Source organism: Pinus tabuliformis, chromosome Q (genome assembly GCF_031772625.1).
Source record: "Pinus tabuliformis cultivar Carrire ecotype Pingquan chromosome Q, CPIR1, whole genome shotgun sequence".
Lineage (NCBI taxonomy): Eukaryota > Viridiplantae > Streptophyta > Pinopsida > Pinales > Pinaceae > Pinus > Pinus tabuliformis.
In genome coordinates this window covers 1,183,304,394-1,183,314,721 of record NC_142296.1, presented here as the reverse complement: position 1 = coordinate 1,183,314,721, position 10,328 = coordinate 1,183,304,394, and the positions used below count along the sequence as shown (strand labels likewise).

At 40.0% G+C, this 10,328-nt stretch overlaps 1 pseudogene; it reads right to left on the bottom strand.

Moving 5' to 3' along the window:
- Positions 1-881: 881 nt before the first annotated feature.
- LOC149223918 (serine/threonine-protein phosphatase 5 pseudogene) lies at positions 882-3,720 on the bottom strand (annotated as a pseudogene).
- Between the last annotated feature and the right edge of the window lie 6,608 nt (positions 3,721-10,328).

Below are 10,328 nucleotides of genomic sequence, written 5' to 3'. Positions count from 1 at the left end.
GGTGCTGATATCTCCAGAACAAGAGAGCACACATTTGTCTTTCAAGCTGGCTTTCCAAGTCACCAACAATATAGCAGAGTATGAGGCTCTGATATTGGGCCTTAACGCAGCTAAAGACAGAGGAATCAGAAACATAAAGGTGTTTGGAGATGTTGATCTTATCATTCAACAAGTAAACAAAACATTCCAAGCAAAGCACCCAAGGCTGAAAGCATATAGAGATGAGGTATGGAGACTCAAAGATTCTATAGATAATTTTTGTATCTCATATATCCCTAGAGTCAGAAATCAACTCGCTGATTCCCTTGCTCTATCTGCTAGCATGTTTATTCCTCCCATGCCTTCCAGAATAGTTTATGAAGTTCAGATGAAATATAGACCATCCTTGCCTAATAATGTCCAGCATTGGAAAGTTTTTGAAGACGATGATGAGGTGAATAGGTTTCTGCAAGTCATTGATGAATTCTCTGAAATGCAAATTGATCAGGAAAATGAAGACTTAGGAGAAAGTCCCCAGTCCCAACTTAGAAAAAAAATTGACAAAAATAGCATTGTCCAGTTGCCTAGCAATCACATACCTAAAGGCCTAGTCCCTTTAGAAACGTTGTTTGACTAGAATGATGTGCCTTATAAGGCTGCCCAAAAAGAAGACCAATCTGTAGTCCATAGGCATAATATAGGGAGTCCAGAACATCTAAAGCATATAAATCTGTCCACTCATCTATCTGTTGCCCAAAGGTTTGAGTACTGCAATTTAATGAAACAATTTTGATGCAACCTTATGGCTGCACAACCGGTGGACCTTATCAGGATTTTAAATACTCCTTAATGGCCAATACATTTTATGTTTCCATCATTCTTTGTCGGCACAGGTTGGGACTTTAAGAAAGGCTTGAGTCTATCTTTGGTTCATCTCCACTTAAGCCAAAGCATTCCATACCTGGTTTCCCAACATCAACATTGTCAGAATCAACCTGCACCAAAAGGATTTTTCCCTCAAATGCTTTTGCAGCGTCTTGAAATGATGGAATGACCTCTTCATAATCCTTGGCAATTACAGAGAGCAGGGTTTGGTTCTTTATAGAACTGTCAACTATTGTATTAGCACCTTCCCTAGTGAAAGTCGTCACTAATGGGAGATTGTTTGCAAAGGCGAACTCTGTTACGGCATCTTTCTTGAATTCTCCCTCAAAATGGGATATTTTTTCAGGCGTTTTTCCAATAACACCAATGTTTCCCTCTTCGTCTTTGGGTTACTGCCAAGAACAGCAGCTACGCGATCACTAACTGTTTGACGAAAGAACACGTCATCTTCTTGCCTGGACGCAGCTTCAACTTCTTATTTTCAGTGCCCTCTAATGAGTCAAACAAACCAACAACAACTGTGGTCCACGAGTTCAATAGAGTTTCTATATCCTCAGTTGTGATGAGATCGGATATCTCAGGTTCAGTTTTGTTTTTTTTCCACCTTTCAGGCAAGGTCTCCAGATCTCTGAGTGGGACCCTAATCAACAGAAGTGTTGGTTCATTTACGCCCAGAAGGTGACTTCCGTGAACTGGAAATTAACAAACACCACGTAGAGATTTCCCATGGTGATTCCAGTAACATTAACAGTTTATTATTGACTTAGGATTTAACTGATGACAGTTTCCTTTGAAACAACATACAAAACTTGATTCTGGATTTAATTTATGACAGGTTCCCCTAATACAACATACAAAACTTGATTCATATCAATCACAACGATTTCTGTGCCAGAAAGGTATTCAAACCCTTCTACAGGAACCTCATAATTCCTATGCCATTAACTACCAGGAGAAACCCATTCAGCGATCACAATTCATGCATTCAAACATTTCCATTTCATATTACAGGGATTGCACGCAAATTTCTAAGAAACATTTCATATATTCATTAATCATTTACTGATCATCACATAAATCACACAGAGATTTCTGAGCAGACACTTACACACTTGTCCAATTGACCATGGGGAGATCAAGTCACAGAAACACATAACTATTATAGATTTATTATGTTGAATCTTTATTAGCATATTACTGTTACATCAATGGCCTAATCATACAAGGATGAGTGTGCTCTGCCCTGGCCCTCTCTATCTGTCAGACCTCCCCTCACTTGATCTATCTCTCCCCTACTGCCTCCTCCTTCTTCCCAAAATCCCCCAAAAAGAAGTTATACATATGTCATATCTAACTACTTCTTTCCACACATGAAGGAATTAGTTATACAGTTATAATTCAATCTTATCTTCATCTAAACAAACTAGACCACTTGGCTTGATCTCCACGCAAGGATGATCACTTGCCATTTATTCCTAATTAGACCACTCTTAACTACTTACCCTTATTGAAATTAATACAAACTTAACAACTAAGTCTTCCTCCAATCTTGCATTAGCCACAACATGTGACCACCCCGTCACATTGCTGACCCGGTCTAGATGCTCCTGCATCAGACTCTCACACTTGAAAACATTCATGATCTCCTGATCATGTGCTTTCAAAAAGGAACGAAAAAAAATAAAAAATTCCTCCTGGATCCCAGACTTTGTCCTGGAGTTGTCCATATGCTCTGCTCCTCCATTTAGGCTGCATGTCAGCTACTTCCTGCTTCATCTTCCTTCTCTGGTCACAATAGTTTGGAGCTGAGAAAACCGTAATAAGTTTGCCATCATGTTCAATTTCATAACCTTCCTCTTTAACTTCATGAGACCTGACCACCAGCTCAAGATTGTTTTCTTGGAAAAACCTTTTGGTCACATCTTCTCCAAAAGACAAACCAACATCTCGTTTGTTGGGTCCATGCCCTTTACGAGGCTATGGATCACTCCAAAGTATTTCACACATCAGACCCTCTTCAGGTGGCTCTCGGAATCGATCAATTTCTTTGATATCATCCAGTTTTATACCATCAACACTAAAAAGACTACCATGAACAACAAAAATCTTGTCATTGAGGACATGAGCCAAAGGCAAGCAGCAAAACACTTCAGCAAAAAGCTCAACCATGCTTTCACTGTACTTGGACTTGACTTTGCCCTCAAAACTATAAATCTTGTTCATACTCCTGCTTTCATGATTTCCTCTTGCAAGATAGAGTTTAGTTGGACACATACACTTGAATGCGAATAGCACAAGTATGACTTCAACTGAAAATGATCCTCGATCAACAAAATCACCATTAAAAAGATAAGGATTGTCCTCCGAAGGAAGCCCACTAATCTCAAAGATGTTCAAAAGGTCATAATACTGACCATGGATGTCACCACAAACAGTGAATTACTTTCCATTCGGAATATTGATGTCAACCAGTGATGGCATTGCCTCTAGCAAATCCTTTACTTGCAATAATATTTGAAATGCACACCTTCTGTGTATATTTTTCTGATTCTTGAAGTCATCCATCATTTTCTTTATAAATTCCAATGTTACATTTTCTCCTTCTATTCTATGCTGGTGCTCTACCTTTATTGAATGAAAATCAATGGAATCAACAACAGAATGATTCTCAAGATCATTCACTGAGATGGCCTCAATAAATCTAACTTTTTTGACTGCTGTTTCGGTCTCTTCAAGCTTTTTGGTGGCATCAGGACCATTTGGACAAATTCTCTTAACCTGTTGAATTTTTTTTTGTACTTGACTGATCACCTTTTCTGATGCTTCCAGCCTTTGCCTTCTGGCCTGCTTCAACATCAGTTCCCTTATGTTCTCAACATTTGTTTCCAGTAAATCTTCTTGCTAGTCTTCTTCATTAATTCTCCCTTCCTGCTTTAGCTGGTTGCTGTTGTCTAGCTGCATCTTCCTTTGTTTCACACATTTAGACTGTGTGCCTCCTTTCAACAGTATTTCAACTTGTTGTTCTGGACTTTCTTCTTTCATCAACACTTCAGTGTGTTGATTTAACTCCTTCAAAGAGTTTTCAAGTTTTCCCTCTGCATCATCTATTCTAATAATGCTTCCTTGCCCTGGTTCACAGTTGTGAACTTCTTCCTCTGCTTCTGCTTCCTTTACTGCAGACCTCTTGCAGTCTTCATCAGGTACTGGTGCTTTTAACCATTTCTCTAGTAACTCTAGCTCCTTCTCCCATACATTAGCTTCTTGATGAGAGCTTCTTTCTTTTTCTCCTTGATCTTGTTGTTGACTTCTTGTCATTGTTAGCTCTTCTTCCTTTTCTTTGCCTTTTGCTAGGTGAATTTCTGCTTCATGTCATCTTCCTTGAGGTATGTTTTCCAGGTTGATCAACTCAACCTCTCCCATGGTTGACTCAATCATGCCATATCATCATGATAACATGATGATATTTTACTATGTTTTCATAAATCATAGTTTCTTCTTCATGAACTTCTTTGACAATCTTCATTGGTTTTCCTTTTTTACCTTTATATGTTGCTTTCACTAATATTTTTGAGCTCTCGTCTTCTATGCAATTTTCTTTTCCAAGACTGTCAACTACACTCCATGTGGGTGATACTGAATCACTTGAAAACAATGTTGAGGAGCCATTGGGTGGAGAGGAACAATAGCTAGGACCACATGCTTCCTGCCAAGAAACGTCTCTACCAACTATGGGCAACCCTCTATCACCGTGAAGACAAGATGTCAGCAACTTAACCCTTCCTTCAATTGATTTTATGTCCCCACCTGCCAACTTCTCAAGGGAACCAGCTTGATGTGCATCCCAAACCACGGGAGCAGAACAGGGTTGATCACTACATTTGATGGCATTTCCGCCAGGTTTCTATTGACCAACAAATGGAATATTAAACGATGATTTGTCTTCCCCTGCCTGTCGAACTGATACTTCCACGTCATTTAAATCCTCTTTGACCTCTTCTGTCTCTCTCAGGCTGCTCTTGGAAAGTTGCACATCCTCTACAGAATATTTTTTAGATGTTACATCTTGAATTAACGAATTCTTTTCTACTGATAAAACACTCTTCCTGATGCTCATCTGGCCTTCTTGCATACCTGAACTTCCTTCGAGTGGTAACATTGTAGCCAAGATTTCTGACAACGGTGTATGCAATGTTGGAAGCTCATGTGGCACATCAATTACTTTATTTGCATCTTTCCCATCAATTTTACCTTCTGTCACCAGTTCAACCTGTTTCTCTGAATTTCCTTCTAGTCTTCCTGTCAACATTTCAGTATATCTCCTTGAGCTTCCTTCTAGTCTTCCTGTCAACATTTCAATGTGCTGATGCAAGTTCTCTTCTGAACTTTTGAGACCCTCATACAATCTCACCTCTTCCTCATCATCATCTAGAGATATTCCTTCCTCTGGCTTGCAGATAACTTCATCTGCTTCTCCTGCTTTTTCAAGCATTTTCCTCTGAGTAATTTTACCTGTTGCATCTTCAATTCTTATCCTTGACTCAAAGAATTTTAGTTCCTTTGTCCATAAGGCAATCTCCTTTTTCTTCCTTCTCATTTGTAATGAGTGCCAAGTCACCTTCTTTCCTTTTAGTGGAAAGGTCCATCCCCTTTTCTAGTCTTCTGGGTCTTGTAGCAGCTCTGTCAATATCTCCAATCTTGCTTTCATGTCAGCAAGTTGCTTGTCAAGCTCCTCTTGACTCATCCCCTTCATGCCTTTTGTCTTGGCATCCTTCCCTCTATAGTGGATTTCTTGAGAACCTCTGCAATGACCTTCCATCATCTTGGTATTCATCCTCTCTTCATGAGCTCCTCACTCCACTGCAACAAGCCTCCGCAACAGCGAGTCCTCCTCACTGCAATCTTACCTCACTAAGCTCTCCTCACTCAGTCTTTTGGTAAGCATGGTCCTATTTCCGGAACCTTCTCTTGTGCAACATATTTGCTCCATCTAGGCTTCTTCAAGCTTTCACTCTCCCTTGAGAACACTTCAGTTGTCTGCTCTGTCCAATCTCTTGTTGGATACTTTAGGTTCACTGCCACTTCAGAGTGCTTTCTTTGGTCTGCTTTTCCCTTTGCCTGCTACTGAAAACCTTCAATCACAGTTTGTCAACTCAGTTAAAAACAAATATCATCATATATATTTTTTATTTTTCTTATGATCCCTGCAGGATCATCTGCATTTTGCATGTACTGTCTCAAATTATTTGCTTTCCGTAAATTCTTTCTTTGAGAGTAAAACTCTTCTCCTCTTTGTTCTGCTATGTGTTCGGATTTAAAATCTCCCTTGAGAATGAAATTCTCAACTCTCTCTGCTATCTTTCATTTCTGTTATCTTTGACCTTTATTGTCCTTGGCCATTCGCCCTCTGCAACTTTTCCTTTGCTATCTTACCTCTTTACTACTGTCAGCGTCTGTCTTCTTCCAAGACCTGCTTTCTCCCTGTGCAACCTTTAAACCCTTGCACACAAAACACACTTGTTTAGTCTTTTTATCCTGCCAGTCTTTCTGATTACCAGCTCTGTCACCTTGGCTGCTCACACTCTTCTTTCTCAGCACGCAAAAAATCCTTTCTGCAGGAAATCTTTTCCCGCTCTGATACCAAAAATGATGCAACCTTATGGCTGCACAACCGGTGGACCTTATCAGGATTTAAATACTCCTTAATGGCCAATACATTTTATGTTTCCATATTTCTTTGCCGGCTGAGTCTATCTTTGGTTCATCTCCACTTAAGCCAAAGCATTCCATACCTGGTTTCCCAACATCAGCATTGTCAGAATCAACCTACACCAAAAGGATTTTTCCCTCAAATGCTTTTGCAGCGTCTTGAAATGATGGAATGACCTCTTCATAATCCTTGGTAGTTACAGAGAGCAGGGTTTGGTTCTTTATAGAACTGTCAACTATCGTATTAGCACCTTCCCTGGTGAAAGTCGTCACTAATGGGAGCTTGTTTGCAAAGGCGAACTCTGTTACGGCAGCTTTCTTGAATTCTCCCTCAAAATGGGATATTTTTCAGGCATTTTTCCAATAACACCAATGCTGCCCTCTTCGTCTTTGGGTTACTGCCAAGAACAGTGGCTACGCGATCACTAACTGTTTGACGAAAGAACACGTCATCTTCTTGCCTGAACGTGGCTTCAACTTCTTATTTTCAGTGCCCTCTAATGAGTCAAACAAACCAACAGCAGCTGTGGTCCACGAGTCCAATAGAGTTTCTATATCCTCAGTTGTGATGAGATCGGATATCTCAGGTCCGGTTTTGTTTTTTTTCCACCTTTCAGGCAGGGTCTCCAGATCTCTGAGCGGGACCCTAATCAACAGAAGTGTTGGTTCATTTACGCCCAGAAGGTGACTTCCGTGAACTGGAAATTAACAAACACCATGCAGAGATTTCCCATGGTGATTCCAGTAACATTAACAGTTTATTACTGACTCAGGATTTAACCTATGACAGTTTCCTCTGAAACAACATACAAAACTTGATTCTGGATTTAATTTATGACAGGTTCCCCTAATACAACATACAAAACTTGATTCATATCAATCACAACGATTTCTGTGCCAGAAAGGTATTCAAACCCTTCTACAGGAACCTCATAATTCTTGTGCCATTAACTACCAGGAGAAACCCATTCAACGATCACAATTCATGCATTCAAACATTGCCATTTCATATTACAGGGATTGCACGCGAATTTCTAAGCAACATTTCATATATTCATTAATCATTTACTAATCATCACATAAATCACACAGAGATTTATGAGCAGACACTTACACACTTGTCCAATTGACCATGGGGAGATCAAGTCACAGAAACACAGAACTATTACAGATTTATTATGCTGAATCTTTATTAGCATATTACTATTACCTCAACGGCCTAATCATACAAGGATGTGTGTGCTCTGCTCTGGCCCTCTCTATCTGTCAGACCTCCCCTCACTCGATCTATCTCTCCCCTGCTGCCTCTTCCTTCTTCCAAAATCCCCCCAAAAGAAGTTGTCATATCTAGCTACTTCTTTCCACACATGAAGGAATTAGTTATACAGTTATAATTCAATCTTATCTTCATCTAAACAAACTAGACCACTTGGCTTGATTTCCACGCAGGGCTGATCACTTGCCATTTATTGCTAATTATACCACTCTTAAATACTTACCCTTATTGAAATTAATACAAACTTAACAACTAAGTCTTCCTCCAATCTTGCATTAGCCACAACATGTGACCACCCCGTCACATCGCTGGCCTGGTCTAGATGCTCCTGCATCAAATTTGCTGATGTTTTTGCTTGGGAATATAGTGACCTGAAAAGATATGACAAAAAGATCATCCAGCATAAAATTCCTTTAGAGAAGGACACCATCCATTTTAAGCAGAAACTGAGACCAATAAATCCTTTGCTCCTCCCACTGATTGAGAAGGAAATCTAGAATTTACTGGCTGCCAAAATCATAGTCCCTCTCAGATATTCCAAATGGGTAGCCAACTTAGTGGTAGTGAGGAAGAAAAGTGTAGAAATAAGGCTCTGTGTTGATTTCAGAAACTTAAACAAATGCTCTAAGAAAGACAATTACCCTTTGCCCAAGATGGAGCATTTGCTGCAAAAAGTCTCAGGAGCCAAAGTGATGTCTTTCTTGGATGGATTTTCAGGGTATAACCAGGTTGTTGTGCATCTAGATGACCAAGAGAAGACTGCATTCACTACTCCTTGGGGCATTTTATGTATTCTAAGATGCCTTTTGGGTTGATGAATGCTGGGGCCACCTTCAGAGGGCTATGGATATAGCATTTGTGGGAGAGAAGGATAAGTTCGTCCTTATCTACCTTGATGATATAACAGTGTACCCCAGCAGTCATCAAGACCATTTGTAGCATTTGAAGAAAGTGTTCCTGAAGTGCAGAAGGTTTGGGATTTCAGTCAATCCTAAAAAGTCACAGTTTGCTTTAGAAGAGGGCAAGCTGTTAGGACATGTTGTTTCTGCTACAGGTGTCAAGATTGACCCAGAAAGAGTAAGGGCAATACAGACCTTGTTTGTTTTGAGATCAAAGAAGGATATCTAGTCCTTTCTGGGCAAAATAAATTTTGTGAGGAGGTTTATTCCTAATTTTGCAGAACTTGTAAAACACAATACCTCCATGTTGAAAAAGGGGTCAGAAGTCAAGTGGACTGATGCAGCAAGAAGATCTTTTGAATCCATTAAGAAGGCTATTATGGAAGCTCCTACTTTAATCAGCCCAGATTACCGCAATGAGTTCCATATATTTTCATTTGCCTATGATGACACCCTTGCAGTAGTTTTGATGCAAGAAGATGAGGAAGGCTCGAAGCATCCAGTGGAATTTTTTAGCAAACCTTTAAGGGATGCTGAGCTGAGGTATGATATCATTGAAAAACAAGCATATGCTCTTATAAAATCTTTGAAAGCCTTCAGAATTTACATTCTGCATTCCAAGATAATTTCATATGTGCCCTCTGCTTCAGTTAAAGATGTGCTAACGCAACTTGATGCTAATGGAAGAAGGGCTAAATGGATTGCAAAGCTTATTGAATTTAACATAGAACTGAAGCCCACCAAGCTTGTCAAAGGTTAGGGCCTTTCCAGATTGATGGTTGAGGAAAACTATAGAACGCTGAACATAAATCTCATAAGCACGGCCTCAGAAGATGGACAGACAGCAGGAGAAATAGCTGAACCAGGGAAAAATCAGTCGTTGGCAGAAAATATAGCTTCCTGTGAATGGTATTCTACCACGGCTCAGTTCTTGCTGAAGCTAGAAATTCCTCCAAGCCTTAGTTCAAGCCAAGCCAGAACTATTAAGCTCAGGGCAGCTAAATATTGCATTCATGAAAATCTACTCTATTGGATGGATCCCTCTAGAATCCTTTTGAGGTGTCTGGACAAAGAATATTCCATGGAGGTTATGCAGTAGTTTCATTCCAGCATATGTGGAGGGCATCATTATCGGAAAACTACAGCCCATAAGATTCTAAGAGCTTTGTACTACTGGCCCACCTTGTTTTCTGATGTCTTTTCATTTGTTAAATCTTGTGATAGGTGCCAAAGATTTGAAGGGAAGCAACAATTGAAGTCCCTGCCCTTAAAACCCATACATGCTAGTGGCCCTTTTCAGCAGTGGGGCTTGGATTTCATTGGAGAAATCAATCCACATTCCAGTGGCCAGCACAGATGGATCTTAGTAGCCACAAATTACTTCACTAAATGGATTGAGGCCATCCCTACCAGAAAGGTTGATCATCATGTGGTCATGAGGTTCTTGACAGAGAATATCTTCGCCAGATTTGGTTGTCCACATAAATTAGTCACAGACAATGCAACAGACTTTAGGGAAAAAGAATTGGTGGACATGTGTGACTCAATGGGCATTAAGCTAGTTCATTCCACCTCCTACTACC